Source organism: Pinus tabuliformis, chromosome J (assembly GCF_031772625.1).
Source record: "Pinus tabuliformis cultivar Carrire ecotype Pingquan chromosome J, CPIR1, whole genome shotgun sequence".
In the NCBI taxonomy this organism is placed as follows: Eukaryota; Viridiplantae; Streptophyta; class Pinopsida; order Pinales; family Pinaceae; genus Pinus; species Pinus tabuliformis.
The window spans coordinates 265,121,369-265,146,031 of record NC_142295.1 but is presented as its reverse complement, the minus strand read 5'-3'; the positions used below and the strand labels follow the sequence as shown (position 1 = coordinate 265,146,031).

Genomic DNA, 24,663 nt, shown 5'->3' with positions numbered 1-24,663 from the left:
TCTCATTCTTAACCTGGAACAAATTCTGAATATCCATCCACATCTCATGTGTAGTGTTCTTCCTGGACATTTCCAACTCTTTTAGATCAGTTCTCTTCTTGATGGCTTTCTCAGTGAACTCCCACATCTTGCTAACCTACAAGACCAACTTAATCCTTTCCTTCCATGGACTATAGTTGGAAAAGCCCTCCAACTTGTCCTCATGCTGGAGACTAGCCTGCAATTTCGACATTGTCACTTACAATGTGACCAACTGCCTCTAAAGTTGTACTTCACTATGGACACTCTAATTCACTGTCTTCCAAAGTAGCTCAAACACCCTCTGATACCATATTAAATTTCCACGATATCGGGTCTAGGATAGAATCTTAGAATCCTTGATGCTACCAAACCAAGAATCTCAACAAAAGATGCTTTGCACGTCGGAAAATGAATAGCAGTAAATCACACATGCACAAGTATAGACAGTATTTTAACAAAAATATCGTACAAATATGTACAACCCAATATTCATTATATTAAAACAATATGAATAATACAACAATCTATGGAATCAATCATACGCTAAATCACACCTACCTTCTCATTTTTAAAATCTTCGTGAGCTTTCACCTATGAACCTTAAATTTAGTTCCCTTTAGCACCTCGAATGGTGGAATATAAGGCGTTGTGATAGGAGGTAAACTCCATCCCCCTTCACCTTTGTCAAGACCTCTAGAGACACCTACAAATTATGCCCCTCCTTTTACTCAACATGATTTTTTTTTCCACTTCCTCTACAAACCTCCCTTCAAGGGAATCCTCATAGGAAGAGATTGGGGTTGAAATATTATGACAAAAAAATGGGGCACATCATCTCTTTACAGGGTTTAAAGGCAAGGGTATTGGAAAATAAGTGTCTTATCGTCTATATCCCTTAATACCTTCTAAACGCATAAGTGAAACAACATAGTGATAACTGGACCAAAAGATAGATCTCAACATTCAAGGCCAAACTCAAATATAAAGAATCACGCCATGCATTAAGCATTTCCATTTGGTTTTGGTAAAATCAAGCACCTCCTTTCAAGATCATGACCTTGATTTTAGCATTCTCAAAAGGAAGGTTTAAAACCCACTATAAAAATGGGATATTTGCACCTTAACCTTTGCAACCTTTTTCCAGGAAAAATCTATCTAATGGACTATTCTGGATATGTTAGGTTTTGGAATTCTAGATTACCCAATCAATGCTTTTGAGAGGCCAACTCGCTATCTCAAGCTAAAATTTAGTCCTATTGAAGAGGCAACTTGAAAAATCCTGCTAATAGGAGACATTTTTCCTTTCTCTTGATTGATTTACAACAAACTTCAATGCCTCTTCTTTCTTATCTCCCTCTTCCATTCCCCAACAAAAAATAATTAATATTATATCATAAACTCTCTATATAGATAAGCATTGGAATCATTTTCCTGAACTCATGGGGTACCTTTACACCTCAACCCATGCAAGTGGACCAAATTCCATGGTACAACCCATCACACTCTAAGATGGTTCTAATTATCTCCTCAAAACTAGGGCATAAGACACCTTACAATGCAAAATGGTCAAGGCATCTAAAACTTGTGGGATTTTTGCCTTCATGGAACACATTCTAGCTAGTGCTCATCAAACATAATACACTAACACCACTAACACACATCAAAAGTCCAAGATACTCGTAATATTTGTCCCACACCCAACGCGCTTAGATTACACCTCCATAAAATGCACCTTCAACTTCGGATGTCCAAAAACAGTAATATCCTAACCCAATATGGCCTATTTTTTATATTTGTGTACTTCACTCCTTATCCAATCCTTGCACCTCCTTAACACTCCATGAGAAATCTACTCTAGTGGTCACCCTCCAAGTTCCAAAACCTTTTGCAACACAAAAAACCACCTATATATGTTGCAACAACTGTGTCAACTTATTTAGTGGGTTGCACATATATTTCACATTTCTTCTTTGCCTTACAAAGTGGTAGTGCAAGGAGGGGGTATCAACCTCAATCAAGGAATGTTCACTTAGTACCACTTCCAAGTTTCCTTCCCAAAACTTGTCACGGTACATAACTTTCTTGTCTACTCCTCTAAGTCAGACCACAACCCCCCAACTTCTCTAACTATTCCACTTCTTCAACCCTTGTTAGAGACATTTTGGACATGCACCCATGCCTCAAGTAGAACATAATACTAGCATCCCAAATGTGCATGCTCATTCCATCTTTCAATGCCTCGTTGAAGCCACATTATCACACTGTTTAAAATGAAATGTTTACATCTTAAGGAAAAAAACCTACTTTTCTTATGACAAACTAAACTATGCGAGTGACTTTGAGAGGACTCCATTTTCTCAAGATAAAAACGTACAATCTTACAAACCCATTCACACAACAATTTGAATATATTTAACCTAAAGAAGGGTACATACCCTACTCCTTCCAAGTTTGTCATATGACTTTTAAGAAACTAACACTTGTTATTAACTATTAAATCCTTACTATAGACTCGCTTTTGTTGGCACCCACCTAATAGGCAAGAACACTCAAATATTTTCAATTCAAAAAATTTGAAAAAAAATATTTACTTCTTACTAAATGTTTATAATACAACAAATGTAATTCCTTCTAATAACATTCAAATTCCAAAAATTCAATATATCTACCTCCATAAACATTAACAACAAAATAACATTAAAATTCCAAAAATACATGTCTACCTCCATAAAATTTAACAACAAAATTATTACATAAAAATGCTAATCCTAAAATTATATTCTGAAAATATAATATATTTACCTCCATAGACTTTAACAACAAAATTATTACATAAAAATACTAATCTTAAAATTAGATTAAAATTATGATGATAAAAACACCAAATATACCAGAAATGCTTTCAAACCCCACAAAAAACATGCATGAGGGTTAAAGTTTCTCAAATGAAACTAAAAACATAGTATGAAATTGAAAATAAAATATTGTATCTGTAAAAATTAAGCATTAATTTTTCTTTACAAAACCCCTCCTGCCCCCATCCTCGTCTACGTTATATAACAAGTAGTGTATGTTCACTTTTCACAGGTGGGAGTGAAAATGAGATTTTAGAGAGTTGTGAATGAGAGTTTTACCAGTAGAAAACCTAGTATCGAACCCCCATCCGATCTTCAGTCCATTGAAGGTGCCAAGGTATGTTTCATTTTTAACTTCATTTCATTTTCCCTACTTTTCAGAGTTCCACACAGAGAGGAGTACACACAACTCGGGTCTCTAGTTCAATATCCACTGTTTTTTTGCATCACACTTGTATGTTTAGGATTTAATATTTGTGTTTCATTTTATTACTGTTTGTAGGCATGGCATTGGAATTTATGAGTTTGAGAGGCTATTTATCATACGTAAGGAGCAAGAGCAGAAAACCCAAATGAAAGACTTAAATGCCCACAAGGTTAACATTGTGCCTGCTAGAGCCATCTCGAGAATCCTCTACACTTTACCCAGCTCCAAGGTAATAGGAAAGATACTCTAGAACCTGACAGTGATGTCACCATTAGTAAGCTCCTTTTCCATTTAATCATTCTCTATTTTTGGATCGGTGAAACACATTAAATTATGAAAATAAGTAGACTACTTCAAAAACTTATGATTTATAAATAGAAATTACTTTAAAAAATTATGTAGATATTTTGTAAGGAATGAAATAACAAAATATTCTATGATATGCTCACTCTTTCTCACACAGTGCGACGCCTGTGAGGCCCATTGAGTTCCTACAAGAAGAAAAACAATTTTGATAGTTAAAAGCCAATGTAAGATATTGTCACAATCCATGATGTTATTTCCAAGTTCTTCTGTGGGAAGTTGTCTAATAGACGATATTTTTTTTTATCATGAAAACAAGTGTTGTCTTAAGCACCTCCGAGCAACCTTCGAGAGGAGAAATGCAATGGAGATTCACTTTCATATATAACTTGCTCCCACGAAATCTCAAAACTATCTCAAAACTTGTAGCTTTGCTTCTTTTTCTGTAACTCCTTAGTCACTTTTCCTTTCCTAAACTAAGACTGATGTTCTCAAACCATAAATAGATATATCATGTCCTCCTCTATAAGGCATCTTTGACAAACACCAACTCCATCCTCCCTAAATGTTGATGCCAGCATTTCTCGCTTTCATTACTAGAGTGCTAAAATACGATCATCCAAAATATGTTTAATCGTACATCAGGAAACCATTACATGACACATTTGTACAATTCAATTTGATCTATCAATAGGTTGGTCTTCACTTGTGGGATTCCACTAATTATCAAGTAGAAGAACATAACACACAACAACCATGTTGAGACCAAGACTTGCAACTTTCAGGGACATTGTCATAACAATTACCTTTGGGAGTGTCTTGAAATCATTCACAACTTTATCCTGTGCTATTACAGACATAGTTCCAATGAAACTTCTATGTTGTATGCACAATTTTTTATTGGAACCTCAAACAAGTCTAGCATACTCGACCACAGGGAGAAAACTATGACTTTCTCCAATGTCTCTATAATCTATTTCTTTAGACGTGGCTTTGCATGTTGATTACTATTACCACTATCAGACTTTCAACGAAATCTTCATTGATATTATTGACATAACTCTTGTTAGAGGCACTTGTACATAATTTCGGGAGGGCTTGGAGAGTTTCTATCACAACTTTGATCTTTGAAGAATGAAAGTTTACATTTTCAAGTTACGAATCCATTTCACTGACTCCTTCTAAACTTACAGAGATGTCATCATTGATAGTATCATCAAAAGTCCAATGCTTTAAAGTAGTTATAAAAAACATTAAATGTTTCTTCAGATGCCTTTTGTAGCTTTGAGTAGAGAGAATGCTATTGGCTAACTAAGTAAGGCCATCTAATATGCATTGATTTCAAAATATGACCACAAATGGTGAAAATGGCTGCTTCTGGGGCATCATTACAGAGGCCAAAATGAGCCAATGAACCTTCCAAACAATTTATCAAATCAATTTGATTTTCCCTGGGTAGCTTCCTTACTGCTTCTACAGAAGATCTCCAAGTAGACATGGATAAGTAACTTTTAACAAGAAGAGGATGATCACATGCTTGACAAAGATTTTTTTTTTCCCCTGGAAAAATCACTGTATATTTCATTAAAATTATGTCAAAATAATTACATATAGAGTCTGAATATACTTTCAGATGTACCATCATCAAAAATAAAACAGTTTTTCGCACTACCACGCAGGGTATGCTATCTGTTCGCTACACTTGCTGATCATTTGAAGTTTATAACAAAAATTTGCAGAGATATTTCTATAGAGTGCTATCAAAAATCAGTCAAAAGTAGTTTAGTCTAGTGATCTATATGCTGATCCAGGGTTGGGTATCCTGGATCTATATAAGGTCTGTGGTAATACTTCTGCTCCTGCCCGTCAGTGATCTCTGTAATCTCCCATAGACCTCTATCCATCAGCGATGCCTCCTTGGAAAGTTTGTCGGCACCCGCATTGTGTTCCCTGTATATATGAGAGATGTTAATATGATTGAAAGCTGCTTTGAAATGGAGTGCTTCTTGTAATATAGCTCTGAGAGTGTGTGTGTGACAAGTAGCAGTGCCATTTATCCAATTAACAATAATCTGTGAATCTCCAAATATATTGATGCTCATGCAGTGATGCCTCAGTGCAAAATGTAGAAGATGACGGAGAGTGATGAGTTCAGCGAAATTATTGGAGCCCGCCCCCAGGCCAGCCTTGATTTTGTATAGGTGATTTCCGGATGTGTGAAGAATGAAACCGCCTCCACAGCTTTGCTGAGTTGCAGCTCCGTCAAAATATGCCCAAGGTATGCTAGTGTCTAAAGGTGGATGCGGTGTCGGCTGTCTGGTAGATGGAGGCGGGGGGTCGGGCAGCTCCTGGAGGGCCGCCACGATACTAGTTTCAAGTATCACCCAGTGTATGGGCTCTTCATTGAAGATGGTTTTATTTCGGGCTTTCCATAATGCCCAGCTTAATATGATTGGAAGATTTATCAATTTCACTCCCCTGTGTTTCCTTTCCCATACTGACCAAGCTTGTTTTATGTTTGGTCCCTCCCAGGCCCCTTCGAAGTTGATGTGAGTTTTTATGTTCCGCCACAGTTCAACAGTAGCTTTACAATGCAGAAATATATGCTCAATGGATTCCGCCTCCTCCTTACAAAAAACACATCGGGATGGTCCGTGGAAGGCTCTTTTCATGAGTTGATCGTAGGTGGGGATTTTGTTCCTCAGAATGCACCAATAAAGTAACTTCGAACGCGGGGATGTCGTCAATTGCCACCATGGTTCATGAGTCTCAGGCTTTCTGTGATCAATAAGTTGTAAGTAGCCTCCCTTGGGAGTATAGGTGCCATGGTCAGCAAGGTGCTAGATGAGTTCATCCGGGCCCTCTGTAATTCTGATATGGGCTTCCAATAAAGCTTCTCGGAACTGTTCCCATACCCCGTGCCATCTCCTCGGGATATTCAGAAGATCAGCCGATTTCCAAGCTTGTTGAAAGATGTCTGTGTGAGTGGGGTCTGCTATCTGTGAGAGGACCCTTATGTTGCGAGTTGATAAGTAATCGATGAGATCCCGGGGAAGAGAGTGTCTGCCACCGCTGCCCGACCATGGGTCAAGACCAATTCTAGCACTGTTACCATCTCTGATTCGCCAAACAATGTTATCTCTGATGAGTGGTAAGGAGTGCAATAGAGCCTTCCAGATTGATGATATTCCAACCTTATTCCAGGTCGGCAGCCTAGCCCAGTCATTTATGTTGAGGGGCCAGATATATTTGTGGTAGACTATGCTAGTCCAAAGGCTGTGAGTGGTCAAAAGAGCCCATCCCATTTTGCCAGCCAGTGCTTTTGCAAATAATGGGAGCTCCTTCAGTCCCCATCCACCCCACTTCTTTGGCAGAGTAATCTTACTCCAGCCTATCCAGGCAAAAGTTCTTTTGTCTTGATTACCAGCCCACAAGTATCGGTTACACAATTGTTGAATCTTAGCCAAGATGTTCCTAGGGATCCATGCCAGGGCCATCCAATAAACTGGGGTGGCTTCGAGGACTGCTTTGATTAGAATAAGCCTTCCTGCCCGAGAGAGGTATCTGAAACTCCAGCATGTGATCCTTTTTTCAATCTTTGATACCAGCCAAGTCCAATCAACAATCTTCTGGCTCTTTGGTTTTATCCAGTATCCCAGGTATTTTAGCCCTCTGTCTATTTGCTGAATATTGTAGGGGAAAACTGTCCGAGCAATGTGAGCTTCATTTACAGAGGTGCCAGCCATAGTAATAGACGATTTCTCTCGGTTCACTTCCATACCCGTAGCTTTTGTGAAGAGATTCAGAATGCGGGAGAAATTTGTCGAGTCCTGTACGCTTCCATCCAGAAGAATTAAAACATCATCTACAAATAGTAAATGAGTAAGGTAACAGATATCAGATATCTTGAGGCCTCTGATTGATCCTTCCCTGGATGCCGAGATGCTTGACAAAGATATAACAACATCATAACATATTCACATAGTTCTTTGTCATATTTCTTGAAGCAACATAGAACTTAAATTGAAGTTTTGAATGAGCTTCAAGCAAGTGATTAAAGTCACATTCTTCTGAAGAGAATTCAACCCTCTGCAAGGTAACTATTTAAGGAGGTAACATAATAATAGGCATCCCATAAATGGTAGTACCTATTTTACACTGAAGCATTACTATTTTTAGGACAACATGGAGCTTCTGGTATACTGAAATTGGATTTCTGGAAAGTGGCAACTTTATTTTGGAAGTGAAAGACTTATAAACAAAATATGGATGATCTTTAAGAAACCTAAAGTACGTGAAAATATCATCAATAGAATTTTGGATTGGTGTCCCAGAGAGACACCACCTTTGTTTAGCCTGTAAACCCCAATCCAAACATGCTCTAGCAACTTGGGTCCTATGATTCATAATACTATCAGCTTCATCTAGAACCACCCTAAACCAACCAACTCTTGCAAGAGGGCGAGGAATAGGTTCACTTGAGGAGTATTTTTCCTCCTTTCTACTCTTTGTCTTCTTAACAATCTCTGACGTCTTCTTTTTAAGAATAAAAAGTCAATTATACCATAATCATTAGGATTTATTTCAACTTCTTCATAATTGTCTCCAAGATCCTATTTTGGAACCTCAATACTTACGATGGAATAAGTAGTCAAAACAATTTCATGCTTTGCCAGCTTATCAGGGTCCTTTGTCTTGTTGCTTCCATGATAGAAATGGAGAAACAAATTTGTTTTCTTCGTAACCTTGTCACACGGTTCCTGTTCCCATTGCTTAAGAACACTTGTTGGACACAAAAACAAAGTACTGGTAAATGGTCAGCCTTTCTTCATAGAAAATGTGTTTTCTTTCCACTTAATATATTCCTCCAAAGCAATATCATTTGCACCATTATTTGATATATTTCTTTGAGAACATGTTGATACTACATCATCTTCAACTAGATTTACAACAGATGTTTCAACCCTTACTTGATTTGAATCTTCCTGAAGAGATTTGTTAGGAGGTCTCTCCTTCAAAATTAAAGAAATCACTTAGATAGTCTTCCGAAGCCCCTGATCATCTACAAGAATACCACCAACACAATTTATGTTGGTTGTCCCTTGTAAAACCACCCAAGGCAATGCAATCCTCTGGTACTTTATAAAAGGTACTAACAAAATACCATGATTAGGACTATCTTCTACTGATGTCAAATATTGTCACTGCGATACTGATCTGAATGTCATTGCTTCATCATCCTTTGGCCAGGATGGCACATGTGGACCAACTACATTTATGGATATTGCACAACCTATAATAGAAGGCAAGTGCCTTCCTGTATTGTAGTAATCAATGTTGTCTTTTATATCTAAATCACTATTCTAGTATGTAATATCATTCAGGTTAAGTTTCTTAATCACTTCCTCATCAAGTTTTATTTAACCATATTTCTAGGTAAAAGGAAACCTCACACCTCTTCACTCCTTGATTTGTGGATTGTGTTCAAAACTCCCACACATCCACTCCTCCTTGTCTTATGGATTCTACTCAAAAGCTTTACCCATCCACTCCTCCATGACTTGTGGTTTCTTCTCAACACTAAATTCTAAGTACTAGTAAGAATTCCCTCTATTCTACTTCATTTATGTAAATTTTCCTCCCAATGCAGTTACGTACGATCCCTATAATTGCAACCCAACTATTCATCTTTCATCAGCATCGGTGCACATTCTTTTAGAATTCCAATAAGAAAGGGTAGAGTTCTTCTATGGTATCTTCCATGAACTTTTCCTTAGAGTTTTTATTTTATGGTTTACCCCAGATAGGAGGTTTTCTATGAGCATCAACATTCACACTATCTCGTTTAGAAGTGTTTCCAAACTAGTTAAGGGTGATTTTGGCATCTTCATCATTGTTTTCTATTTGAGTGAGGTATACCAACTCCCTTGTAGCTAAAACCTGGAAACCCCATCCTGAACTAGATTCTTTGACATTGTTTTTACTTAAATTTGTATTCACAGTAAGAAGATAATCATCAATAAAACCATATTTTTTATGACTCCTCTCAACATACAATGAATACACAGTGGAAATATGTGTGACAACATTATTTCCCAACTTTTTTGGGGGCATCGAGTTTGATACAAAAACTGAGCCATCTCTCTATTGGGGCCTTTCAGAGTCAACAAGATACATAGTTCCCAAGTCATCAAGGCCTGACACACTTTCCAACTCTTGAAAAATATCTAATGATGAAATTGGGGTAGTTCTGCCTAGTTGTTCTGATTGTAAGCCCTCACATGAATTTAGATTCATGCTCTCTCATAGGAAGACATATGGCATTTTAGATAGAAGAATCTGATCAGTCCCTTGGAAATAGTGCTCTTTGTGCAAATAGGGATCATAATTGATATGGAAGTTGGATGAGTCTAAACCCATTGAAGGTGTGCCAATGTTTATTTTTTGTTGCTTGTTAGTATGTTCTTGAAAAGCCCTTTCCTTGGCTAAGCAAAGCTGGGGGGCTTTGCCAAGATTTGAAAGAATTCATTGACTTCCATGTCTAAGTCCATTAGAGGTCTTGTATCACCAATAATCTTTCAGAATAAACTTGTGTGAATAATCTTTTAGAAACACTTCAAAACAATTCTAAAACATACTCGATCTAGCCTTGAAATGACACTTGATTAAGACTTGAAATGACACTTGAGAGAGTCTTACTTTGGTCTTGGTTCAAGTGATGCTCAGTATCAAGGATGTAGGAGTATTATGAGATCAAAAGCCCACATTTATGTCACAGTGATCTCTCATAGAAGGACCAAGATGGGCCTCAGGAAGAAGTGCGAGCAGCCTTAGAAAAATTCGACAGAGGTCAATAATTAGCCTTTCAGATAGAGGAAAATACTCGAGTGAAGAATGTATATGAGTTCAGCCAAAAAAAATCATGGTTTATGCCTGAGGTGATTTGAATACCCTCCTATTCTAGGGCTAAAATAATCTTAGGCAAAGGTTGGTCTTGTGTCTCAAATAACCCAAAGAATAGCCCTAGGGCCAAGGCTCAAATAGCCACAATTCTTAAGTGAATAGTGCCAAAGAATGTCCAAATGAATCCTTAGTCAACAATCATCAAATCTGCATGTAGTAGACCTTGGAACAATGTGTTACCGTCCTCAAATTATCCTAATAAGGGTTTCCAACCAGTGAAATCTTCATATACCGTCGACCCTTTTTCTTTGACCAACCAGTGAAATATTCTTTTTTGGTCTCATACCAAGTCAAAAATTAGGATAAATATAAATAATTGAGACAATTTTAGCTTCAGCTGAACTAATTCTACCATTGACTTAGCATTAATTTTGCAACATTTTATGTTAAGAAAACACTTTCCATAATATAGTATACTCCTTTGTAAAAATGTAAAAACCTTTGGCATATCTAAATAAATGTCTCGCATATGTGTAAAAAAATTTTCATGGTCCAATGTGTTATCCATTGGATGCTAACCTATCTTTAGTTCTACACATTGTTCTTTAAGCTTTCACCTACTCAGATATTGCCTTTGTTTCGTTTAGTTTAGGGAAGGTGCACATATATGGGACTATTGTCCTTAGTGCCTGGGCTTTCCTGTCTCAACATCAAATAAATTCAATGTTGATTTCATGGACTTGATCTATGCTAAAAAATCGCACCAACATCTACAATCAAAGAGGAATTCTGGTCATGGCCATGGCTTCGCTCGAGCCTTCTAAGGGTTTTCATGTAATGAACATGTTTCAGGGCAACACCTATTCCAGAAAACCAATTGGTAAGGAGGATTTAAAATTCCACTTTTCATATTATTGCATATTTTATCTCAAATTTAAAACCAAAAACATCACTGTAATTTGCTAGAGATACAAAATTGTAATACTCGTTAACTATGTTCCTGCATGAAGGGAATCAATGGGATTACGTTTAGGTAATTATTACAATGGGATTACTTCTAGGTAGTTATTACAATGAGATTACTTCTAGGTAATTATTACAATGGAATAACTTCTAAGTAGTTATTACATTTACTTGGCTAGTATTGGTTAAGTCATTAAATTGAATGCACCTCTTACTACAAGATTTCATTAGGCTGTGACAAGCAACATTTGCAGGCCTCTTTGGTGATGTGCTAAGGAATATATCTATCTCTGGCACCTGTGGTGCATTATCTTAGGTATTTTGTTGCACCTCATGCCTCAGCCTACATTATGTGATTTTAAGTCCCAATTACTTGGAAAAAAAGGTTTACCATGAAAGGAAAAACATAAAGAATTCTCATTGTGGCACCTTGTGCCTCCACATATCACCTAATGCAACTAGATTCATACCTAGAATGACTAAAACAGTGCATAGGATATACCTACTCAAAATTAAATTCTTTGCACAGAGAACACTCAAGGGTATTTATTCCCAAATATTTAATCAACAAATTTCTCTAAAATAGTACCAATGCTTCTCATTTTAAGTTAGATTAATCAGAATTACGGGAGTTTATATGAACCAATCAACAACAATGTATATTTTTCTTAAGGGTTCACATGTCAACAACACAAATGTGTGTACATGTACGTTTCTTCATTTATTTACAGTAGAGTTATTACCTTGATCAGGCAGTTAAACATCTGATGTGCCCTTGCCACTTATAAAGCTCCACTTATATAGCTCAAAATTGTATCAATCGAAGTTCTAATTCCAAATATTTGATGAAAAACAGAACACTTTTCAATTTAGTATTCTTTTATTCTATGCATCCATGAAATTGGTTTCTAGTGGGTCTAGAACGCATTTCTAGAAACTAGAAACCAACCTGGAAACATTTCTAGGATTTTTTGTATCTGTTACATTCAAAAAAGATATTTTAAAAATGTCCCAAAAATTTCCCACTAACCCTAACATATCAAAACAAAATCCTTGATGGTGAAAAAACTATCACAAAAGAGAGGGCAGACTCGTGCCCTTACAAAATAGAGAAGAAAACCAACCAAATAAAGAACTTTAATAGGGTTTATTGGGAATCCTTTCCACAACAGGAGGAAAAAAGTCACATTCCCACAATTCAAGATTTTTCTAACAATTATCTTGCTTTTCTCATATACCCTCCAATAATGTGGGTGAGTGGGAAACATATCATATCTCTGCTTCAGTAATATAGCGTAGTCTTAACACCAAGTCAACTAGCCTATACCATCTTTTTAATGTTTCGACCATTACATGACATTAAGGACACCATCAGGTCCCTTGTCACTCAAACATTTAAGATGCATAACCTATGAAGAAGCTTAGACCTTTAAAAAAGGGCCAAAATTGCTGGGTTTTGATATATTTTTTCCATGTAGTTAACAGGGGGTTTGTGGGGCACCCGTAACCCCACTTTATGGGGTCCGGGGCAGCACCCCAGAAAATTTTGGCTTTGGACCCTATGTTAGGTTGTTTGGACCCACCTATGGTTTTGTGCATGATTTTAGCACATGTTTTTTGGAAGCGATGGTTTTTGGTCCATGGAATTGAACACGATTGTTAGAAAATTATATATTATGGAGCAATGAAACACATAAAATATTGCATAAATATAAACACAGAAAATGCATAAAACAAGAGAGACACAGATATACGTGGTTCACCCAATTTGGGCTACGTCCACTCCAAATAGCTAGTCCTTCCTTTCTATTACCCAGCAAAATGAAGAGACACAACCTACAGCTGATCCGCTGTAATATCCTCTATTTTCTCTCATAGTCTCACCTCTCTATTTCTCGGTCGGAGAATACACATATATTAAAAAGACTCAATACAATGCCCTCATACAAAGAGAGGGGTTGCCTTCTAGGGAAAAAAACCCTAAACTAAACATAAGTTCTACCGCCAAATCATCCGCCTAAGGAACAACCCAAATTGACTAGAAATTACTATACTTCTATAAGGCAATTTTACATCTGTTTTTAGCTTCAGGGACGCTGCCCCCGAAATCCCCGCCCGGGGACCGCTGGCCCTTGGATCCCCCAGCCGGGGGGGCATCGGCCTCACCAAACCCCCACGGGGGGGACAAGTCCCCCCCCTCGCACCCGCCCATGTGGAGAGGCGTACAAACTTCCTGGGGAATACATCCGGCTGAAACGAAGACCTCTAAATAATCATGCTCCATACTCAACAATCCACCACTGCTTCATTTGCTGGACAATGACTCCTCTTTGGAGTTGGTTGTTTCTCATCTTCATCGTCATCCTTGAAGGCCAATTAAAACTGAGAATATTCTCAGTTTCTCCCTAGTTACAACTTTTGTTAGCATATCTATAGGATTCTGTCTAGTGTGTATCTTTTCTAGCTTCAACTCTCCATCTTCCAACAATGATCATATGAAATGGTACTTGAGATGTATGTGTTTAGTCCTGGAATGAAATGCTGTGTTCTTTGCAAGATGAATGGCACTTTGGATATCAGTGTATAACGTGCCCATATCATGCTCCTTACCCAATTCACCCATCAACCTTTGTAACCAAATCATTTCTTTACTAGCCTCTGTAGCAGCAACATACTCTATTTTTGTTGTTTAGAAATCTTCGGCAAAATCACATAACCAATATTTTGTCGACGCGTTTCGAACCAACCAGTGTGGTTCATCGTCAGGACAAGATGAAGAACTGATCTGGCGTAGCGAGAATAAATAGAGTGTGCAGAGATTCCAACAGCTAAATCCTAACGGCTAATTTTGACCAGGTCAAACCACTAAATTAGTTAGTTAATATTTCTCGAAGAAAGTAAAATAAGGTAAATTAAGGAAATTCAATTGTTAATTTAAGGAAAAGAATAATATTAATATTATCTCAAATATTAAGAAAAAATGATATTCTAATAATAATGGTCATATTATGTAATAATTAATCTATAATCCCTTAATATTCCAATATAACCTACAAGTAAAGAAAACCCATTACTAATATTATTAGAATTTATTTATCCTAGGTAATTTATTCATAATTATCTAATGGTAAGATAGATCATGTTTTTTAGAATAAATCATAAATAATGTTTAAAATCCTTGGTCAATAATCAAAAACAATATATGTTTATTAAATCATCTATATCTACTAATAATTAATATTTCTAGAAATTAGTTATAATAGGTAAATCCCTAATCTAGGGTTATTAATATTAAAAATAATAGTAATATTAATATTAATATTACTATTAATAATAATAATATTAATATTATCCCAAATATTAAGAAAAATTAATATTATAATAATAATGGTCATACTATATAATAATTAATCTATAATCCATTATTATTCCAATATAAATTATAAGTAAAGATAACCCATTATTAATATTATTAGAATTTTATTTACCCTAGGTAATTTATTCATAATTATCTAATGGTAAGATATATCATGTTTTTTAGAATAAATCATATATAGTGTTTAAATTAATTGGTCATTAAAATGATAAGTTATATAAAAATAATTATAAACAATTTATGTTTATTAATTCATCTATATCTACTAATAATTAATATTTCTAGAAATTAGTTATATTATGTAAATCCATAATCTAGGGTCGTTAACTCTAGGACTATTAATATCATAACTAATAACTAAACCTAATGGTCAAAAAATCAATATTAGAACTATATTTGTTAAAAATACTGAGGTTAACTAAGAATATAGGTAAGCAAATTATTACTTATAAGAAGAATGTCAAAATCTAGGGTTGATATATCAAAATCTATCCTTAAAACTTAATGGTCAAAATACAATATATAATTATTTCAAAATTATTACAGTTAACTAAGCCAATAATAAGGAACATATAGAGTAAAAAATAAAGAAATAAGAAAAAACAAATATGCCCAATAGTATGTAAGGTTAATAATACTAAGCCCGAAACTCGAAAAAAAAAAAAGGACCCAAACACCCCATAATAACAGGACAAACCTGCCAAAGGAGAGAAAAAAGAGGGGAAAAACAGAAACCCTACGACCTAAAAAAGGGGGAGAAAAGGTTAGGAAGACAAGGCAGGGACCCAGCAACTGCTAATCTTCCAGCCATCATCCCTATTAAGATTGATCGGCCTTTTCTCAATCTCCAGGGCCTCTCTAAACTTGCAGTGGTGAAACTGCGCAATCCTGGCAATGACTTGAGCCTCCTCTATACACACAAGATGCATAGTCTTTCCCGCATGCTCAACCAGGGCCGAGGACTTGGTCCTCCCAGTCTTAAGTCAGCCGAATGCTCGCTAATCCGCTGATTGATTGAGCGACCAGTCTCACCAATATAGGGGGTTCCACAGGAACAAGGAATGATATAGACGCCCTTCATGTCCTTAGGGTCGTCGGGTCTTTCACAGATCTGAGGGATCCACGGATAGTATTGAGAGGTCTAAAAGTAGTAGGTACATCATACTTCTTCAGAATCCTCGCAATCCTGTCCGTGGTTCCCTGGATGTAAGGAAGGTTCACACCCAAGATATGATCATCGAGATTCCTTCGGATAGAAGGCTCCTTCTTGGCCCTCTATTTTTGTTGTTGAAAATGCAACAACACTTTGGATTTTTGAAACCCAATTGACAGTTGTACCACCTACAGTAAATACATATCCTGTAGTGCTCCTTCTGTTATCTCTGTCACCTGCCATATCTGCAACAACATATCCCTGTAGAGAAATGTTTGAACCACCAAAGCATAATGCTTGATTTGTGGTACCTTTCAAATATCTGAGAATCCATTTCATTGCCATCCAATGTTCCTTTCCTGGATTGTTCATGTACCTGCTTACAACTCCCACTACATGTGCAATATTAGGCCTTGTGCAGACAATTGCATACATTAAGCTTCCAACTGCTGATGCATATGGAACTTTAGACATATAATCCATGTCTTCTTGGGTCTTTGGGCACATTTCCTTACTAATTTTGAAGTGGCTAGCAAAAGGTGTACTAATTGGTTTTTCATTGTGCATATTAAATATTTTCAACACCTTTTGTATGTACTCATTCTGTGACAATGTTAATTTGTGATTTTTCATGTATCTAGTGATTCTCATAACAAGGATTTGTTTTGCAGCTCCCAAATTATTCATTGCAAATGAATTTTCCAATTTTCTTTTGAGCACATTTATTTCCTGTATGTTAGACCCTGCTACAAGCATGTCATCTACATACAATAACAATATAATATAGCTACCACATTTCGCTTTTTCAGATAAACACAATGATCAGAGTGACATCTAGTATAACCTTATTCAGACATAAACTTGTCAAATTTTAGATACCACTGCATTAGAGCTTGTTTTAAGCCATACAAGCTCTTCTTTAACCTGCACACTAGTTTCTCCTTCCCGTTCACCTCATATCCTTGTGGCTACTACATATATATCTCTTCCTCCAAATCCCCATGGAGAAAGGCTATCTTTACATCTAACTGCTCAAGATGCAAATCTTAAACTGCTACTAGACTTAAAATAGTTCTTATTGAAGTCATTTTAACAACAGGAGAAAATATTTCATCAAAATCAATACCTTTCTTCTCTGCAAACCCCTTCACCACAAGTCTAGCTTTGTACCTTTGTTTTCCTCCATCTTCTTCCTTCAGCCTGTAAGCCCATTTATTTTTCAATGTAGTTTTTCCTGCAGGCAACCTGACTAAGTCCCAAGTCTAGTTATGCATTAAGGATTCCATCTCTTCTTCCATGGCTACCTCCCACTTCTTCCTGTTTTCAACCTGCATTGCTTCTTCATAACATTCGGGTTCACCAGAATCAGTCAATAATAAATAATATAATGAAGGAGATTATTGTTTAGGGGGTCTACTTATCTTGGTAGATCTTCTAACACCACTTTCAGGTGTTTGGGATGCCTGTTGTTGTTGTGGTGGTTGCTGTTGTTGTGGTTGTTGATTATTATTATTTTCAGGCACCCTTACTTTTTCAGTGATTTCATCAAGAACTGTGTATTGCTTGTTTACTTTTTCCTGTTTCTTTTCCTGCAACTGATTCTTATACAAGACATTTTCATTGAATATTACATCTCTGCTCCTAAGAATTTTGTGATTTTTGTAATCATATAAGCGATAACCAAAATCATTAACACCATATCCAATAAAGGTACATTTCTTTGACTTTGCCTCAAGCTCTGTTCTATTTTCTTTATCAATATGGACAAAGGCCTCACAACCAACAGGCTTTAAAAAAGAGTAGTTTACCTTTTTACCTGTCCATGCTTCCTATGAAACACCACCATCCAAGGAAGTTGAAGGCCCTCTGTTTATTAGATAAACAACAGTATCTACAGAATTTACCCAACTATAAAGGAAATCTTGCATGCAATCTCATGCACCTTGCATGCTCCATGATTGTTCTATTCATCCTTTCTGACACACCATTTCCATGTGGTGTTCTTGTAACTATCTTCTCTTTGCAAATTCCATGCTCTGAATAGTACTTATGAAACTCTTTGCTGCAGTATTCACCTCCATTGTCTAATCTAAGACACTTCAATTTCTTTCCTGTCTCAAACTCAACCAAAGCTTTTCATTTCTTGAAAGTATCAAATATATCAGATTTATTATTAATACAATAAATCCAAGTTTTTCTAGTTGCATCATCAACAAAAGTAACATAATAATGAGATCCACCGAGAGATGATACCTGAGCAGGTCCCCATACATCTATATGCACAAGCTCTATTTTTTTGCTCTTCTTTTCTTTCCAAACTCTGAGAAATTTGGATTTCTTCTGTTTTCCATAAATGAAATTCTCACAGAAGTCCAAATCAACATTCTTCACACTCGGCAACAAATTCCTTGAGCGAATAATCTTCATCCCCTTTTCACTCATGTGTCCAAGCTTGTGATGCCATAATGCTGCATCTGCTCCTTTGGAAGTTAAAGCATTAACAGAGTTAGAAATACCATTGCATAAATACAATGTACCAACCTTTTCACCTTTTTCTATTACCATGGCTCCTTTGGTGACCTTCCAAGCTTTATCTGTGAAAGTTGTCATGTAACCTTCACTGCCTAATTGCCCCGTTGAAATCAGATTTTTCTTTAGATCTAGAACATGCCTTACCTCCTTTAGTAGCCATTGGTTTCCGTTCTGTTGTTTTACAAGAACCTTACCCATTCCAACAATTTTATGGTGTTTATCATCACCCAAATGAACTTGTCTAAAATCTCCTTGAACATAGTCATGAAAGTATTTCTTATCAGGTGTGGCATGGAATGAGGCCCCTGAATCTACCACCCAGGAATCAGTGATATTTTCGAAAGAAAGAATCAAAGCATATTGTAACACCTCACCTGTCACATTTGCTTCATGATTGTTTTCTTGCTATGTATCTCCTTCTTTTCCCTTCCGATATCTACAATCTTTCTTTAGATGTCCTTTCTTTCCACATTTTTAGCACACTATCCCCGATCTAGACTTGGATCTGCCTTTCCTTGATTTACTGCGATATTCTGAGCTCTTTCCTCTTTCCATTTTTCTTCCCCTAAACTCTGCACTCAAAGCATTACCCAATGTCTCACCGGAGCTTTTCCGTCACATTTCCTCACTAAGGATAGCACCGAAAACATCATCAAACTTTAAAGTACTAGATATATAAACAGAGTTACTAATGGCCATTACTAAACCATTCCAACTTTCTGGTAATGAGCACAAGAATAACAGAGATCTAACTTCATCATCAAAGTTTACCCCTAGAAAACATAACTGACTTGTAATAGTATTAAAATCATTTAAATGGTCTGCAACAGATCCACCTTCCAACATCTTCATATTAAATAACTGTTTCATAAGAAATACCTTGTTTGAGGCTGAGGGTTTTCATATAGTTTCTCCAACACCTTAATCAAATCCTCTGTTGTTGTTTCCTTCGAAATGTTGAAGGTGACCGATGTTATGGGGCAAAACTGTACTATTCCGAGTGCCTTTCTATCGAGAAGGTTCCGTTCTTCATCTGTCATACCCATCGACATCTTTGTTCTTCCGCCCAATGGTAGGTACAGATCTTTCTGATACAGATAGTCTTCAATCTGCATCTTCCACAGCGAGAAGTTTTGGCCATTAAATTTCTCAACCCTAAACTTACCATCTTCCACCATTGCTCCCACTTGAATGAGGAACCCTTCTTTCTTGCGATTTTATCAGCCAAATAGACCTTTGGCTCTAATACCATTTGTTAGAAAATTATATATTGCAGAGCAATGGAACACATAAAATATTGTAGAAATATAAAAACAGAAAACGCATAAAACAAGAGAGACATAGATATACGTGGTTCAACTAGTTTGGGCTATGTCCACCCCGAACAGCCAGTCCTTCCTTTCTATTATCCAACAAAATGAAAAGACACAACCTACAGCAGATCCACTGTAATATCCTTTGTTTTCTCTCACAATCTCACCTGTCTGTTTCTCGCTCGTAGAATACACATATATTACACAGAATCAATACAATGCCCTCATACAAAGAGAGGGGTTGCCTTATATGGCAAAAAACACTAAAATAAACATAAGTTCTACTGTCATATCATCCACCTAATGAATAGCCCAGATTGACTAGAAATTACTATACTTTTACAAGGAAATTTTACATCAGCACCCCCAAACCCCCATGAGGGGGACAAGTCCCCCCTCGTACCGCCTGCATGGAGGGGTGTACAAACTTCTTGGGGTATACATCCGGCTGAAACAAAGACCTCTAAATAATCATGCTCCATACTCAACAATGATGGTTTTCGGTCCATGGTATTGGATGCTTCGGCATGTATAAATATGTACTATAACATTGAAAGGAACATGATGAAAAATCAAGCTGGTAGTCCCGGTTTTGGGATCCAGGGGAAAATTTATGTGTATATGTGTTTTATGTGTTCTGCTCTTTCATTATTTATTTTTTGTGTTTTAAAATTCGTATGCAGGTAATTTCTATATGGGGTTAAAACCTACATTTGGTATCGGAGCAAAGTTGGCTTCAAGGGGATGCCTTTGTTGCTGAGGGCTTTTGCTCGAGCCTGTGGTATACCCTATTCAGTGGGAGATCTACGAGATCGATTTTGATGGTGAAAGAATATGGTGAGCAGTGGAAAGATAGAGATCGAGAAATTTAATGTTCAGAGTTTTGAGTTGTGAAAACTCAAGATGGAGGATCTGTTCGTGGATAAAGATCAGTGGATCATGGTAGATCTGGGTACTAAACCAACAGGAGTATTCGATAAAGAATGGAAGAATTTGGATCAGAAGGCAAAGAGCAAAATACGATTGTGTGTCTCAGATTCAGTATTGCTGAATGTATGAGGGGAAGCTACAACAAAGGCATTGTGGGATAAGTTAGGGACTTTGTACTAGTCTAAGTCTCTGGTGAATAAACTGTTCCTGCAGAAAAAGCTGTATAACCTGAGGATGAAATATGGAGACTTGGTGAGGTAGCATCTGAATGCATTTAATACTGTGGTAAGTCAGTGAGCATCTGTTGATATTAAAATTTCATATGAAGATAAGTGCATCAGTTTGTTGTGTTCTCTACCAGATTCATGGGATAGTCTAGTTATTACAATACGTAGCAATGCAACTGCCTTTTAGTTTGATGAAATAGTCTCAGCCTTGCTTACGGAGGAGATGAGACAGAAAAATATGGAGAGACAAAATGGTGATGCCCTGTCTGTATGAGGACGGTCCTAGAATAGAAACAAAAATAAGTCATCAAGTGGGAGATCTAAATCTAGAGGGAGATCTAAATCTCCAGGAAAACCTCTAAAGGTGGTGTGCTGGAAATGTAGAAAGGAAGGCCACTTCGAAAGGGACTGTAAATCTAAAGCTCCTGACAAAGGAAAGGGATTTGATGAGGGTCCTTCTGCAGAGGCGAAAACCACCTCAGATGAAGGTGGGGATGTGTACTTGGCTTCTTCAAGTACACCTGTAGATCATGAGGCATGGTTGATTGACTCAGGTGCATCCTTTCACTTCACTCCCCATAGAGAGTGGTTCTATGAGTATGAGAAATATGATGGTGGTGATGTCTTCTTGGGGGATGACAGGAAAGCTATAATGATTGGTCGTGGAAAATTAAAGTTGAAGCTGCAAGGTGGAAGGGTTAGAACACTTCCGGGTGTTCTGCATATTCCTGCATTAGCCAAAAATATAATTTCTATTACTAAGCTGGATGATGCAGGTGTAATAACAGTGTTCGAGAAGGATACCTGCAAGATGTTTCAGGGAGCACTGGTATTGATGCGGGGAGTTCGTATTGGAACTATGTACAAGCTGCAAGGTAGCACTGTTGTTGATGGGTGCAACAGTTCCATCATTCCTGAAAGTGGAGCAGAAAATCTAGTAGTCTCTGGAGAAAAGACCATGTTGTGGCATCAAAGGCTTGGACATATTGGAGAGAAGGGCCTTTGAATACTTCATGGTAAAGGTATTGTAGAAGGTATGAGTAATAGCTCTCTGGATTTTTATTTTTGTGAAAATTGTGTATACAGGAAGCAGAATCGGGTGAGTTTCCCCTCTGGTGGTAAGAGAGCAAAACATATATTAGAGCTTGTGCACAGTGATGTGTTTGGACCTGTGAAGGTTCCATCGTTGTGTAAGTCTTTGTACTATGTATCATTTATAGATGACTTCTCAAGGAATACATGGATATATTTCCTTAAGAGGAAATCTAAAGTCTTTGATAGGTTTAAAGAATTTAAGGCTCTAGTGGAAAACCAAATAGAGAAGAAGATAAAGGTGCTCAGGACAGATAATGGTGGAGAGTTTTGCAGTAAGGAATTTGAAGAATTCTACAAGAAGTGTGGTATAGCACGAAAGAAGACTACTCCATATACACCTTAGAAAAATGGAGTCTCAAAAAGAATGAACAAGATGTTGATGGAAAGGGCAAGAAGCATGCTCACTGGTGCTGGGTTAGGACAGGAAATCTGGATAGAGGCGATGGGTACTACATGTTACCTCGTCAACAGGTCACCTTCATCAGCGTTGGAGGATAAGACTCCACAAGAGGTATGGACTGGTAAGAAACCCTCTCTTTCACATCTGAGGGTATTTAGATGTGATACATATATACATGTTCCAAAGGAGAAAAGAAAAAAGTTAGATAGTAAATCTGAAAAAATGCATCTTTATTGGGTATAAGGATGGTTTAAAGGGTTATAAGCTTTGGAACCCAGTAACAAGGAAGGTTATGTAAAACTAAGATGTGGTGTTTAGAGAGGTGAAAGATGTTATTAAACATGAAGTCCAACCAAAGGAACCCAAGAAGATAGAGTTTGAGCTAAAGGAGGAAGAATCAGACTCTACAGTAGAGGAGGAACCAGAGGATGAAGAGCCACAAACTCCGGCTGTGAGAAGATCAGTTCGAGAAAGAAGGCAGCTAGAAAGGTATAGTCCATCTACTTTCTGTTCAAATTTTGCTTTATCTGTTACTGATGATGATCCCAGAACTATGAAGGAAGCAGTGGATTTAGAGGATGGAAAACTCTGGAAAGAAGCCATGGTTGATGAAATGGCATCTTTGCAGAAAATGAAGCTTGGGATTTGGTGGAGTTTCCAATTGGAAGGAAACCCATTGGTAGAAAATGGGTGTTCAAAAAGAAGACAAATGCAAAACAGAAAGTGGAGAAATACAAAACTTGGTTGGTAGAAAAAGTTTTTCCCAGGTGCCGAGAATTTAGTTTGGTGATATTTTTTCTCCTGTTGCAAAGGTAGCTTCTATTAGATGACTTTTATTTGTTGTTGCCACTTTTGATTTTGAGGTAGAATAGATGGATGTGAAGACAACATTTATTCACTGGGATCGAGAAGAGGAGATCTACGTGAAGCAACCTGAAGGCTTTGCAGGGAAGGGTAAGAAAGAACTGGTATGTAAGTTAAAGAAGTCCCTATATGGGTTAAAATAGTCACCAAGGATGTGGTATCAGAAATTTGATACATTTATAAGGGGAGTTGGCTTCACCGGAAGAAAAGTAGATCATTGTGTGTATTTTAAATTAATTGGTGACCATGTTATTTATCTGTTCTTGTATGTGGATGATATGTTGTTGGCTGGAAATGACAAAGAAGCTATCCAGTATTTGAAGACCCAATTGTCCTCCAAATTCGACATGAAACATCTTGGTGTTGCAAACCATATTTTGGGCATGGAAATTAAAAGAGATCGGGCAAAGAGGAAGCTCTAGTTAAGATAGAGGAAGTATTTCAAGACAAAAATGCAGAGGTTTAATATGCAGGATAGTAAACCAGTGAAGGTTCCTATTCCTGTAGGTGTGAGGTTATCTACTGGATAGTGTCGCAAGACACAAGAAGAGGAAGAGGACATGTCCCTTGTTCCATATGCAAGTGTAGTTGGTAGCCTAATGTATGCAATGGTCTGTACTAGACGAGAAATTGGACATGCAGTGAGAGCATTGAGCAGGTTTATGCCAAAACTAGGGAAGGAGCAATGGACAACGGTGAAGCAGGTTTTCAGGTATTTGTGTGGCACTAGTGATTAAGGTTTGTGCTACCAAGGAAGACCAAGATTGGACATAGTGTTGCATATTCATGGCTTTGTTGATGTAGATTTGGCTGGAGATTTGGATCAGAGAAGATCTACAAGTGGGTATGTGTTTAACCTATTTGGAGGTGCAGTCAGTTGGATGAGTAAGAAACAATCTGTAGTGGCACTGCCAACTACAGAGTTAGAATACATGCAACCACTCATCCAAGCAAGGAAGCAGTTTGGTTGCAAAGATTGTGTTCAATTATGGGGTTACTACAAGAAGCTATAAGGATAGACGGTGACAGCCAACGTGCAATTTTCTTGGCAAAGAACCCGGCATATCATTCAAAGACAAAGCATATTGATGTTTAGTATCACTTTGTGAGGGATATGATAGAAGACAAAAAGGTGTTGCTGGTAAAGGTGGACACTTTGAAGAATACTACAGATGCATTGACAAAATCTGTGAGCTCTGAGAAGTTCTCTTGGTGTAGAGAGACAGTGGGCATTTTAGGGCTAGAAAAATGACTAAGCTCTCTTGTGGCCCCCTGTGGAAGGACAACAACAAGTGCGAGAA

General features: G+C 37.2%; 2 pseudogenes; both read right to left on the bottom strand.

The window, feature by feature from the left end:
• Window positions 1–4,097: 4,097 nt before the first annotated feature.
• LOC149226783 (helicase-like transcription factor CHR28 pseudogene) lies at window positions 4,098–4,808 on the bottom strand (annotated as a pseudogene).
• Window positions 4,809–4,917: 109 nt separating this feature from the next.
• LOC149226782 (helicase-like transcription factor CHR28) overlaps window positions 4,918–24,663 on the bottom strand; it is a 117,382-nt pseudogene continuing 97,636 nt past the window's right edge.